The 14620-nt window shown below is 37.6% G+C and overlaps 2 protein-coding genes across 5 annotated transcripts in view; one reads left to right on the top strand and one right to left on the bottom strand.

Moving 5' to 3' along the window:
- MYPN (myopalladin) overlaps positions 1–9802 on the bottom strand; it is a 124495-nt gene extending 114693 nt beyond the window's left edge. Inside the window, exon 1 of one of the 3 annotated variants that reach the window (XM_056796104.1) lies at positions 9648–9802. The gene's annotated coding sequence lies outside the window, so the exon portion shown is untranslated. The remainder of the gene's footprint in view (positions 1–9647) is intronic. The other 2 variants (XM_056796081.1, XM_056796073.1) reach the window with 2 other exon arrangements.
- The window catches only part of HERC4 (HECT and RLD domain containing E3 ubiquitin protein ligase 4), a 114251-nt gene continuing 101808 nt past the window's right edge, over positions 2178–14620 (top strand). Inside the window, exons 1-3 of one of the 2 annotated variants that reach the window (XM_016421882.2) lie at positions 2178–2256; positions 4043–4202; positions 6106–6169. The gene's annotated coding sequence lies outside the window, so the exon portion shown is untranslated. Of the gene's footprint in view, positions 2257–4042; positions 4203–6060; positions 6170–14620 lie in introns of those variants that run through there. The other variant, XM_016421885.2, reaches the window with a different exon arrangement.

Genomic DNA, 14620 nt, shown 5'->3' with positions numbered 1-14620 from the left:
ACCCTTGCAACAGGGTCAAGCCAGAAGGTTGTTGCTCTCAAAACACTCTATCACCCAGGGAGAGGCTGTGAATCAGTGCAAAGGAGATCCCAGATCCATACTAGAGTGCCACCAGACCAGGACAGGAGCGCCATGACAGTGACAGATGCCAACTGGCACCTTTTTCACCTACTGCCTAGATCTGGGTTCATAGATTCAGGGCAGACTGGGGAGAGGGCATGAGCCCAGGGATTGTATTTCTGGGTATGGAGGTCCTGGGTGATATACTAAGAAAAGAACAAGTTCCAAAGCCAACAGGAGCAACAATGTGGCCGAGACTCCAGGAACAGAACAAGGTAGTTCAGCTTAAAGCCTGTAGAAGAATAACTAGGGCAAGAATCCCAGACCAATAGGGAGCCCACAGTTTTTTTTATTCTGAGTCAACAGAGCTTTCCAGCTGGCTGTCAGGGGCAGAATCTGGCAGAAATCTTTTGCTCAGACCTAAACTGAGGTCTGGAACTTAGAGAGTTCAGACCAGAGGGGCAGCAATGAGACTTTGCCATGGATCAGACCACTTTGGGAGCTCTGAAAGCTTGAAAGTTCCCAGCCTGACCTTGAGATCCTAGAACCATGATGGTGAACCTATGGCATGGGTGCCAAAGATGGCACGCAGAGACCTCTCTGTGGGCATGTGAGATATCGCCCACCAGAGTTAGTTACTAGAAAGGCAGAGGGTCTCAGGCAGAGTGCTCCCCTCTCCCTCTCCACTGTGCTTCCCCTCCCCTTTGTCCACAGTCCCATGGAAGTGCTTACTCCTTCCCCTGAGTGGAGCACTAAGGCTATTCTACCTTTCTCCCTCCCTGGTCTGTTGTAAGGGGGGGACAGCACTTGGTCTCGGGGGGGGGGGGGCAGGGCATTGTGCACAGTCTGGAATGGGGCAGCACAGCACTCAGCCTCTAAAAGGTTCACCATCACTGTCCTAGAATTATACAATATTCAATATCTAAGGAAATCAGCAATAGGATCAGCCCAGACTTTCCCTCCAGAAGTGCAGCAGAGCTCAGCCCTAACATCAAGTCTGAAGTCAGGAAGTAGAATGAACAAACAACAAAAAAAGAACCTCTTTCCACTTACTACCTCTTTGAATTATTATAGGTGGCAAGGAAGCTCAAGACAGAAACCCAAGAAAATGACTCTTAAAATATATAAGTAAAACTTTAAAGAAAATATAACTTGGGCATAAACTCAATAAGAATTTCTGGAAGAGATGAAGTTTTTGGGGGGATTAAAATATTTTTATAAACTAAATAAGGGCAATTGAGGGGGGGAAAGTAAAAAAAAATGAGAACTATGGAAGAAAGAATTGGAATGGGAATCAACAGCTTGGTGTAACAGGTATAAATTTTATCCAAATAACAAATTCCTTGAAAATTAGAATGGACCCAAACAGAAATGAATAAGTACATGAAGCCAAAAATATTAAAACAAAGTTAAAAGACCGAAAAAAAAATAGAAGAAAATGTAAGATATCTCAGAAAAAACAAATGACTTGAGAAACAGATTGAGAAAAACAGCTTAAGAAGCATTGGACTATAGGAATGCCTCAAACAAACAAAAACTAGCTTAGGTACCATATTTTTAAAAAATCTTAAAAGAAAACTGCCCAAAGATCTTAGAAGCAGAGGGCAAAGTCAAAATTGAGAAAATTCAACAATTGCCTTCTGAAAAAAAAGTCTCAGAATGAAAACCCCCAGGAACATGATAGCCCAAATCCAGAATTTCGAGGCTAAAACAAAAATACTGAAGTAGCTAGAAAGAAGGAATTCAAGTTCTGAGGAGCCATAGTCAGGATCACCCATGATTTAGCAGCAACTAAAAAATATGATGTTCAATTAGGCAAAAGATGTAGGCTTCCAGTCAAGAATAACTCACTGAGTATAATGCTATAAGGGGAAAAGTGGATCTTTAATGCAATAGAGAACTTTTAAGTATTCCTGATAAAAAGACTAGAATTGTGTAGAAATTTTGAAGTTGAAACACATGATTTAAGAGAAACATGAAAAGGTAAACATAAATGAACAATGATAAGGGACTAAACAAGAATAAACTGCTTCTGTTCAAATATGGGGAGATGATACATGTGTTCCCTATAAACTGTGTCATCAGCAGAGGTCATAGAGGGAGTCTAATTAGACAAGGTCAGAGGAATAGTAAGGAGGCCAGTGTCACTGGCTAGCAGAGTATGTGGAGGGGAGGAAAGTGTAAGAAGATTGGAAGGTAGGAGGGGACCAGCTGGTGAAGGGCTTTGAATATCAAACAGAGGATTTTACATTTGATTCTGGAGGTGATAGGGAGCCATTGGAGTCTATCAAACAGGGAGGTGATGTGGTCAGATCTGTGTCTTAGTAGGATGAATTTGATAGTCTAGCGGAAGAAGGACAGAAGTGGGGGAAAACATGAGGCAGGAAGACCAAATCAAAAGCTATCACAACAGTCTAGGTGGGAGATAATGAGGGGATGTACCATAGTCAAGGCAATGTCAGTGGGGAGAACTAAACCCTCCATAATTTTTATTGACTGCGGTGTCACCATCCCTCCCCATTATGAGGTGGCAAGGTGTCACAATGGATAGAATACTAGACACTAAGTCAGGAAAACTGGAGTTCAGTTCCAGCCCCAGATTCTTACTAGCTGAGTGACCCTCAGCAAATCATGCCACCTCTCTCTTCCTCAGTTTCCTCATTTGTAAAATGGAGGATAATAATAACAACAACTTCCCCAGGTTGTTGCATCAAACAAAATAATATTTGAAGTCCCTTTTCAAACCTTAAAGCACAATAGAAATGCTAGTTATTATTATCACCATCCTCATCATTTATGCTTGTGGTTGATTTATTGAACCCAAGTGTAAGCCTTCACATTTATCCCTATTAAATCTCCTCTTAGAGCATGGCCAGTCTTCTAGCCTGTCACGGTCTTTCTGTATCCTGTCATGCAGCGGTTTAGTTATCCCTTCTAGTTTTTTGCCAGCTACCAATTTATTATAATGCTCTCCATGACTTCTAAAAGTTTTCCCTGTGTCCTGTGGGAAACCTCACACAATGAAATGGTGATCTGAATTCAGATAAATTCAAAAATATACTTAGCGTCAGGGCAGCCATGTGGCTCAGTGGACAGAGAGTCAGGCCTAGAGACAAAGTGGTCCTAGGTTCAAATCTGACCTCAGACACTTCCTTGCTATATGATTCAGGGTAGGTCACTTAACTCCAATTGTCTAGCCCTTGGTTCTTGTGCCAATTCTAAGACAGATGGTAGGGATTTAAAATATATATATATAATTATTATTATTATTATGTAAAATATTTATATAGAACATATATATTTGTGTGCATTTAGTTTCCTGTTTCCTAATTTCACCTGTCACAGTATATAGAAGCGATCCAAATTATATGTATGAATAAAAAAATGTGTAATGAGTGCTTACTTAGGTACTAGGTCCTGAGGTAAGCATTGGGGATACAAATACAAACAAATGAGATAGTTCGTTTCCTCAAGGAGTTTACATTCTAATTGAGGAAGACAACATACAAAAGGGAGTGGTAGCCAGGGAAGAATGTTTCGGACAGGGAATGATGCTAGGAGTCATCAATGGACTGACACATCCTTCCAGTGTTGATTTTGATTAGTGTTCCCAGAGCTAGAGCTGGAAAAGGGAAAACAGAATACCCATGGCAGGCAGTATGGCATGGAGATGACTGGGAAGGAGCATGATGGCCCTGGTTCTGGGCAAGAGAAGGTGAATGTTCACCAGTCCAGAACCCAAAATCATGGGATGGGGGTGGGAGGAGCTTAAGGGGTGTGTGTGTGTATAACTGAAATATATTTGAGTCTTTCTGCCTATTTCATTCATTCATATATGAAAAGTATTGTGGTAGATACAGAGTGCTTGTACCTAAAGGGTTTATAATTTAGTTGGTGTGTGTGTGTGTGTGTGTGTGTATTTGGATGTTTCCTAATGATTCTACACTTAAAACAATTTTTAATATATTATTTCCATTCTTAGGGCAACTACCTTGTTCAACTTTCATCTGGATGATTGTAATAGACACCTAATTGGTTTTCCTGCTTCCTGTCTATTTCCTCTCCAAAGCATCCTTCGTGCTGCTTCCAAGGCAATCTTCATAAGGCAAAGACATTTCTCACTACATTATTCCTATGCTCAGGTACCTCAATGATTCTCCATTGCATATAATAACAGTGCTAAATTCTCTATCCCTCATTCTTAACCCACTCCCTTGTCTCTGTGCCTTTATTTACTCTGTTTTCCTTATCAAAGGGACAGCCTCACCATTTTTGTGTGTTGACATTCTCCCCTTCCTTTAAAGCACATAACCACATGCCACTTTCTTCTTGAGGTCTTTTAGGAATGTTCTAGTTTATCTCAAACTTCTAGCACTTTGTCTTGACTTCTCCTTTGCAGTTATCAGTCTCAGCTTTGCATTATAGTTATTTGTATCCAAAGCCATAGATTTATAAACTCTTTGAGAACAGACTCCCAATCACATCTTCGGATCCCTAGTATTTAGCATAGTACCTTGGAAAGAGTAGGTACTTACCGTTGGTTTAATTCAATTATACACATTGTTTCCTTCCCTTCTCACCATTTCCTCCTTCATTAGATGATAAATTCTTTGAGGGTAGGGTCTGGGCCACACCAGCCTTATCTTTACTGCTTTGCTTATGACAGGAGTTTAATAAATATTTGAAGATCTGAATTAAATTGGATTATGTTTATAGGGAATGGGGCTAAAAAATGCAGTTGGCAGATTTCCCCACCATTTTACTCTTTAGGCTTCTTTCCATTGGTATGGACATTAATTAATGTAAGTACTGATAGACACACTTAGACTAATCTATGACAACACAAAAAGAGATTAGTAGAAAAATGATAGTAAATTTTACTATAGTAAATAGTAAAAATAAAGGGTCGGGGTTAGGTCTTAAAACCATGCAGTTCTTTTTTAAAAATCTATTTAAATTTTTCAAAAATTAAATAATTAAAAATAGAAATATACTTATTTTGTTTTTTATTTGTTTTTTTTTTTGTTATGAAGTATTTTTTCTTCCTCCCACATCCTCTTCTCCAAAACAAAAGAAAAGAAAAAACTCATAAACAAATTGGATAGTCAAGCAAAACAAATTCTCATACTGACCATGTTAAAATGTCTTTAATTCTACATATCAACACTAGTGTATTTTATTAACAGACATTTAATTTGATTCTGTCTGGATTTAGGGAAAAAAATAAATTCTGTAAGAGACCTGAATTCACCAAAAGCACAAAAAACACAGGAATAAAAAGGATGACAATGGAGCTAGATAGTTTTATAACTGTGGCACTGATGCTTTCCTGGAAGCTTTGCAAGAGAACTTAGGAAAATATCTACTTTAAGGTATTCAAGAAGTAACAAAAGAACAAATATTGTTATTAAATGCCAGAACATATTGTACGGAAATATGTCTAAAGTAAATCCCATCTTAATCCGGATTCATGAAGTCACAAAGAGTTTAGGCAGAAGACTGTTAAGCAGAACCCAAAGGACTCTAAACTACAAAAAGGCCAAAGGCTGAATGGGTCAACCAGAGAATGGTGACTCAGATGCAGCAGTAATTAAGATTTCTTGACTGATTCAGGCTTTGGCTTCTCTATTGAAGTTGACAACAAGACTACCAATTAGTGCCAAGAATGATGAGTTTTCCTGCATGGGGTGCTGTCCATTAGAGACGGGCCTGAGATTACTATTACATTTCAGAGACCACCAATAGTGATCAACTAGTCCAGATTTAAACCAATGACCTAGGAGTAAAATGCTTCATATCTTGTTACCAGGCTTTGGAGCCATCTGGTCCCTAAATATGTAGACTCCCAAATCATCCAATGCCAAGGGGCTAAACATAGCTAAAGGATTTAAAATATAATCTGATCTGACAACGTAGGTATCAAACAGACTAACTTTGGCCAAATTAGTCAAGTGGTGACAAATAACAGGGCAGTATATCCACACTAGAATACATGCTTTCTTTATGAATAGTTGAGGTTATGTGTAAATATCTTTCATCTAACAGGATCTAAAGACAGTTTTTAGAAGAGGCATGGTATTTGGACTATAAGGGGAAGACTGCAGTTAAGGTAAGTGATTTGAAGAAGAGAGATCTAGTGAAGTTAGCAGTTGCCATTATAAGAGATGGAAATTTTATCATCTTATTATATTCCGTCAGCTTGTGGTAGAATATTACTAAGTACATATAAACATCACATAGGATTTCAACATACTTAGTTTTTGTTGTTATGAGGATGACATAGATAGGACTTAAGTAGACAAAAAGTACAAGACTATTTTTTTGAAAATTCATGATTTTCTGAGTAATTAATTTTATTAATGACATTAACTATCATTACTACAATTTGTATTTTAAAACTTTTTATTGTCCCTTTATTACTTATTCCTCACCAGAACCATGTGAACAGTCTTGCTTTAATATTTTGATTTTAAAGATAAGTACATTCAAATACAGGTGGAGTTAATCTCCCTTTTCAGAGTCACAAAGTAGCTCAAAGGTAGAAGTGAAATGAGAGTATTTTCAACTAATGTAATAGTCCTTTAATTTGCATTTGTTTTATTGAATTTTTTGATACTTTGGTATTATTAATGCCACAAATTTCAAATCTGTCTTTATTTTTATAAGTGAATTTTCCTTTATCTCTCCTTGGAGCAGAATTTTAGAATCCTACTGAGAGGCAGAGCTAGTGCTAGAAGATTAGGTGCCCATTTCCTAGGGAAAGAGATCCTCAGATAAAATTTTAAAGGCAAATTCAGTTAAGGAGAAGTAGAAAGAGATACTAGACTATGGACCATTGTAAGAGAGCGTCTTCCTTTAACCATTCTTGATAACTAGTTGCTAAGCTTAGTTGTTTTTTGCTCTGGAAGGAATTAAATTCTGCCAGCACCCCCTAAATTTGATGCCCTGAACAAAGCCCTGATGAACCTGCCCTAGTTAAGGTTCTGTTGGAAGGGAATTAAAAAATTATTTACTATAACCCATTCTTTATATATACTGATGAAATTGAGGTCCCAAGAAATGAAGTGACTTGCCCAGGGTCACCCAGGCAGTAGAGAGCAGAACTGATCTTCTAGTTAAAAATTCATTACTATCTCCACTACACCATGATACAGGTCATAAGCAAATACTCTAAAAACGAAATACTTTAATTTATCCTATTTTATCACTATGTGAAAGGTTCTAATAAAAATGCATAGTAAAATCTGATTTCTAAATAATATGGTCTCAGAAATCTTATAATCATAAACTACCATATGATTATGGGGCAGTTATAAGGTGCAGTAGGTAGAGTGCTGGGCCTGGAATCAGGAAGATTCATCTTCCTGAGTTCAAATCTGACCTCAGACACATATTAGCTATGTGACCCTGGGCAAGTCACTTAACTGTTTGCCTCAGTTTCCTCACCTGTAAAATGAGCTGGAAAAAGAAATGGCAAATCATTCCAGTATTTTTATTAATTACCTGTAATAAATTTCCACTCCAGTTTTCCTAAGTTACATGATCAAACCAGTGCTGCCAGATGACTTGATCTGGGTTATACATGTATTATCACCAGTATTTTACCAAGAAAACCCTAGAAGGAGTCATGACTGAAATGACTGAACAACCATAACAACAACAATACTATATGATTGTAAGCTTTAGTAGTAAAGTACTTTGGAAAGTTAAGTACTATACAAAGGTACATTAAAACATTTGGAACATGCTGTAATGTTGATAATTATGTCCATATTACCTTTCCTTTAAAGCTATTCTTTTCTCCTTTCCAAAAACGCTCATAAAAGAGTTAGTAGGCTTTTGTTTTAATCTGAATAAAAGAGTTCCTGATAGGAGGAAACTATTTGTCTAATCTATTGCAGAAGAAAAATATTCTAAAAAGGTTCTAATTAATCCATAGAAACCACAATTCCTAATTTCATACTTGTTCATTCATTTACACACCTATTTGGTAGCTACTTATTGGGTGCCTACAATGGATAAAGCACTGTATGGAGATACAAATATAACATCTGGGACCTTATCTTTAAGAAGCTTTAATGTTTCCAAACACTAACAAATAACTATAACAATGTAAAATGGTATCAATTGGTCAAAAGAGTAACAAAGTGTTATGAAAGGTCAAAAGGGAAAGGGAAGTATCCAAGATTATAACAGTAAAATTATAACCATCACCAAAAAAACATTTATTAAGTATCTAGTTATCTGTGGTGCTGTCCTAGAATATCATGGAACAGAGAGCCTTTGCAGTTTCTTCCAACTCTATGGATTCCAAGTTCATGAGTCTATGAAATCTCAAGGAAATAGGTAGGACATGTGTGCATTCCCAACCTAAAGAACCAAGACCACAAGTTTAATTTAGTAAGAAATCAAGCTGTTAAATACAACAAATTATCACAAACTTTTCCATTTTTGCCTCTGTCTCATGTTAAAAAGAAGTAGAAGCTAATGTTAAATCAATTAACAGATACATGAATGAAAAGCTGTGGCTTTCCTCTCTCTCTGTTTCATAGCACCTCTCTTAAGTCACTTCACCCACCTTTGATTTAAAAGTTCCTTTATCCCACAGCTCTGAGGACCTAAGCCTTACAAACAGAGTTACAGGAAGGGGAAAGTCTGATCATGTTTCAAAATGAAACAGAAAGCACAAAAACAAGAGGAAATGAAGTGAAAGGGATGAAAAATAAATAATGAAAGAAAACAGGAAATAATTAAGAATTCTTATCTATTATAATTTATCACAGATACAATTCTTTACAAGAGTGAGCCCTAAATCAAAATGAAACAGAAAGCACAAAAACAAGAGGAAATTAAGTGAAAGGGATGAAAAATAAATAATAAAAGAAGACAGGAAATAATTAAGAATTCTTATCTATTATGATTTATCACAGATATAATTCTTTATAAGAGTGAGCCCTAAATAAAAATGAAACAGAAAGCACAAAAACAAGAGGAAATGAAGTGAAAGGGATGAAGATAAATAATAAAAGAAAACAGGAAATAATTAAGTATCCTTATCTATTATAATTTATCACAGATACAATTCTTTACAAGAGTGAGCACTGGGAAAATTCTGGGCAGGTTTGCCATCGCTGGCTACAGAAATGTCAGTGAGACACCCCTTCCCATCTACTAAAGCACCCCGCCATCCCTTTCTGACTCTAGTTTTAGTGTACTGTGCACTGTTTATCCCTAAACTGTTTTTCTTACTCTGCATCATCTTTATTGACAAGCCTTAACACTTTTCTCAAGTCTCTAAGGCAATACTCCCTTCCCCACCTAGTACCCCTCCAAAGCAACAGCCTCCAAACCCCAACCTCTAGAATTTGGGCTATTTCTTCTGCTTAAGTCTAACACCCTGAGTGAGGAGAGGGGACCCAAGAAGAGCTATGCCTGCTCTCTGTCATCTTAGTTCCTAGGTTCCCACTTTCCATGGCAAATTTAACAATGTCAGGTTCTAAAAAAGGAGCAAAGAGCCTTTCTTGCTTTACCTTATTTAGCCTTCAACCTAGATCTGAAAGGACCAGAGGGCATAGGCTGTGGCTTACCTGGGCAGTGGTACAGTGAGGACTTCCCCTTGCTCCTGCTAAAGAGAATTCCTCTCAAGCCACCTAAACCAGGATGTAGGTCTCGTCCCCACTAACTGAAGGCAGCAAGGGCTACCACAGTGAATTGCACTCCCCTCCTGCTAATTTTAGGCTGCCTTCTCACGCTGCTGCCATGAGTATCAGAGCATATGGCTCCCCTTGGAGTGGCTATTTTCTCCCATGAGCCTCATTTGTTTATTTTTGCCCCTCATCCTGATCTATGAGGCTAAGCTATTTCATATAAACAAGGGAATGCTGGGGTTTAAGATTTCCACTATGTAGATTTGATTAAGAAACAAGGTGAACAGTTAAAATTAGGTTCTAGTTTTATCCTACAGGATTCAAATTTATCCAGCATGTAGACTTCCAAGTCTTTTCTGGGAAGCTTGTGGATAAGTCGCTGTAATAGTCAAGATTTTTTATTTCATTGATTTATTTAGTCAGAGATTTTTAAAGTAAAATTAGAATACGTGATCACTGCCATGTCAAAATGCACAGTGAATGTACAATGCATATGAGTCTATTTCCTGAGTGGTCTCATAGAGGCCAAGGTGTGATCATAAATTAAATAGCTTCAAGTGTTAGTTGCCTGAGAAATCATTCAGAAAGATTAAGGGGATTTTTGCCCAATTATTGGCATACACGGTTCCACAGCTGAACGGTATCCATAGTGAATCCAGGATAGCTCTATGTCCAGTATTCTAGCTCTTAAGCAAAGTTTTTTCTCATATGAGTATTCAAAATCAGAGAAATGTCTTTCATGAAGTCCTTATGAAAGTGCATACTAAACCAGTGGTTATTGACAGACGGATCCACTTCATTAATATTTATTATGAAATTATGTAAGGAAGACTTCTAGTTAAGGTGATGATATGAAGGGGCAGTGGACAGAGCCAGGCCTGGAATCAGGAGGACCTGGGTTCAAATCTTGCCTCAGACAATGCCTTAGAAAGGATACTTGTATCTATTCTAAGACAGAAGTTAAGGAGAGGTTTTTTTTTTTTTTTTAAAGATGGCTATTTGAAAGAACTCTAGCAAATATATAAAAAATGGCACTAGCTCAAATAATGATCAAGAAATCAAAAAATAAACAACAATGAGCTCTTTCATACAGTCTACAAAATTACAGTCAGAAACCTGAGGGCTCTAGGAAAAGAAACCCTTCAGGAAAGCAGGTGCTAGCTCAGGAGAAAAAAAAGGAAGTCACTCCAGAGGCAACTGAAGGCCGAAGGATGTTTTTTCCCAGGGGCCAGAGACCCCCCCCCCCCAGATTTCCCTGATGCAGAAGCTCATTAGGAGAGGTCAGAAGTCCAATGGAGTCTGCCTGAAGATACACCTTGGAACAGGCAGAGCTTTGATCTTTGATTCAGATGCTTCAAAGGGATCTGAAAACTCCAGCATTCTGACCCAGAATGTTGCAGGGGAGCTGGAACCCAGCAGCTCTTTAAACCACCAACCCAGGGTGTCCTGAAGCCTGCAGGACTCTGATCCAGGAAGATCCAGGAACACCTGAAACCTGAAAACTTTTAGCATAGAAACAGGTGCAAATGGAAGAAAACACTGACTTACATGAATGCTATAAAAGGTAGTGAGCAGAACTGGAAGAACAATTTATATGACAACAGACAGTACTCATTGACTATTGGTCACTGGAAGATCTAAAGCATCAGCTTCCAAATATGTCTGCTGTATGGGCCCCTTGCTCACTATAGTTGGAATGACTGATCACTAGTTTGGCAAAAAGGTGATCATTTTCTAAATACCAAGTTATTTTTTATTTGTAGGTGTGTATATTTTATGCTATTTTTTCAATGAACAAGCATTTATCTTCTCTCCTACTTTCCCCAATGAATTAAAAGAAAACATTTGTAAGAATTATGCATAAACAAGCAAAGCAAATTCCACATTGAACATGCCCAGAAATGTACATCTCACTCTGCACCTTGAATCTCTCAGAGAAGGTGGGGAGCATCATCACTGCATCTATAGGGTTTTAAAATCATTTGCAGTTAGTTGTCTTTGTAATTATGGTTTAAGTTGTTCGCCCATTTTACTTTGGTTTTTATGTTCTCCCTGTGTTTCTCTGAAATTATTCCTTTCATCATTTCTTATAGCACATCAGTTTTCCATCACATTCATATTCCCTAATTTGTTTAGCCATTTCTGATTTAATGGGTGTCCCTTTAGTTTCCAGTTTGGGGCCGCCATAAAAAAGATGTTATAAATATTTTTATATACATGTGCATTTTCTTTTTTCTTTGATTTTTTTTGGTTGTAGATCTCATAGTAGTATCTGCAGGGTCAAAGAATATGCATAATTTAGGAACTTTTAAGGCATAGCTCTAAATGGCTTTCCAGAATGGCTGAACCAATTCACAACTCCATTTAAGAGTGCATTAACTCAGGGGGCAGCTGGGTAGCTCAGTGGATTGAGTCAGGCCCAGAGATGGGAGATCCTGGGTTCAAATCTGGCCTCAGACACTTCCTAGCTGTGTGACCCTGGGCAAGTCACTTAACCCCCATTGCCTAACCCTTACCACTCTTCTCCCTTGGAACCAATACCTAGTATTGATTCTAAGATGGAAGGTGAGCATTAAAAAAAAAAAAGAGTGCATTAATTCAGCAGGCCTCTCATGTCCCTTCCAAAAATGGCCATTGACTATTTTGTCATCTTTGTTAATGTGATGGTGTGTGTATGGGGAACTTCAGAGCTGTTTTAATTGGTGTTTTTCTTACTATTGATGATTTAGAACCTTTTAAATGTAGTTGTTGATAGCTGAATTTTCTTCTTTTGAAAATAGACTTTACCCTTTGTTTATTTATCTATTGTAGACTGGATGTTGTTCTGATCGATTTAAATCAGTTCCCAATGTAGCTTCAATATCAGGCTTTTGGCAGAGAAACTTGATGTAAAGATTCTCCTTGTGAGCTCCCCTATGCTCTCCACCTCCCCCCCCCCCCCCATTAGTGATTTTCTTTCTAATTCTGACTACTGTTGGTTTTATTTGTACTTCACCTTTTCAATTTTTATGTAATCAGGATTGTGCATTTTATCTCCTGGGACTCTCTATCTCTTCTTTGGTCAAGTACCTTCCCCTTCCCTTGACCAGTTGTAAAAGGTATCTTGTCCTCTGATCTCATCATTTCTTTATGAAGTGACCTCTTATAGCAAGATTAGGCATCCATTTGGAATATATTGTGGGACATGGTGTGAGATCTTAGACTCAACCTAAGATCTACCCAACTACTTTCTGGTTTTCCCAGTAGTATTGTTGAATCCTTAGCCGGGTGTTCGGTGTCTTTAGACTACTGAACACTGCTTTTATGAGGGAGGAACAGCTGATCTCTTCCTTCTCCAAATCCCATCATTATGAGTTGCAAATGGAAACCATTATCCTACCGAGTACATCATGAGAAGCAGAGGCAAGTTCTGCTTTGTAATTACTGAAATATTTAATAATGACCTCTAATGACTAAGGAGTTAGGATGGGTGAGAAGACAATGACAGACACATATAAAAAGATAAATAGATATGTCACATCTTCCCCTGCTAGACTATAAATCGTAGAAGGACTATATTTTAGTGATCTATTTCCAATAGTGCCTAGCATCCCTCATTGCTTCATAGGCCAGGTAAATGTCAATTTATAAATAGAGTCTAAGTGATAAATGAATAGCCACAAAACTGCTTTGGGTTCAGAGGAGATCAAGATCTCTGTGGGCAGTGATGAGTCTGGAAAGCTTCAGGGAGGATAAATAGGTAGGACTTGAACGGGCAAAGAAAAAGAACATGGTAGGCAATAGAAGTGACCAAGCAAAGTCCAGAAGGCAGAAATGAAAGTGTGTTGCTTCAGGAACAGTAATTTGACCAGCCTGGTTACAGCAGGGGATTCCTGTAGGGCTGTAAAGGATTGATGATTGAGAAGTAATTTGGAATCAGACTGTAGAGGCTTCGAGTGATAACTTGTGTAAGAGTGAAGGAGATAAAGAAGTCTCCAGACAAGTCACAGGAGGAAGAAATTTTCAAGTGGGCAATAGCGAAACATGCAAAGAAAGGTTTTATTCGCATAATAAACCCAAATTTTTAAAATGTTTTCATTAATCAGAAGAAAATCTTATAATTGCTAATCATGTTGGTTACTAAATACCTTGAGGAAAACATTGATCCTTTCTCTTTGTTTTCTCTAATATTCAATCTATGATTAGATAACCTAAATCCATATACTGTGGAAAATTAATCCCCTTTTGATTATCTCATGTTTCTCAGCACTTGGCACTGTTTGGTAGGATTACTAATTTCTAGCTAGCTTGCTAGATCTATTGGGGAGGTGGAGAAGTTTAAAGCAGCCCCTCTGGAAGTGACAACTTCAGCATGCTGTCTACTATTTTCCTTAAAATATTAAACTGTCGAACTTGTCTGTTCAAAGTTAATAGTATAATTCTAAGAAACCTCTTCATAGACCTGTGTTTATTTGCAAGGAATTTTTCTCCTTTTTTTAAAACTGAAGTGAAAACATTCAGCTCAAATTGCATGACATTTTTTCTTGGACAAACATTTCCGTCATGTTAATATGCTTAAATTGTCTTTGGGGAATGTGAAGGTGGCAACTATAATTTGTCTTCTAGGAATGCTCTGTTCCTTCCTGGTCATTCTTGCTTAAATATTTTCCTTGAGGCTATCAGATCTCGTATTGAGATTATAAGAACACATTGCTCAAATGCTAATGAAAATCTTCCCATAAAAATGTTAGTATTTTATCTATTTCTAGCTGTCAGCATGTCATCTTTTGCATTTTGCTTAAGGAAATGAACAGCCAAATTTTTATTAATTTTGCAAACAGGCAGTAAGCATAAGAGCTTTCTGTGTCCTGAAGGCATCAAGGGGAAAGTAAAATGTATTTTCTCTCAGATTTCAGGGTAGAATTTTTCACATT

The sequence above is a fragment of the Monodelphis domestica genome, chromosome 1 (genome assembly GCF_027887165.1).
Source record: "Monodelphis domestica isolate mMonDom1 chromosome 1, mMonDom1.pri, whole genome shotgun sequence".
Classification (NCBI taxonomy): domain Eukaryota; kingdom Metazoa; phylum Chordata; class Mammalia; order Didelphimorphia; family Didelphidae; genus Monodelphis; species Monodelphis domestica.
The sequence above is the reverse complement of the archived record's forward strand: the minus strand, read 5'-3'. Positions and strand labels throughout refer to the sequence as shown.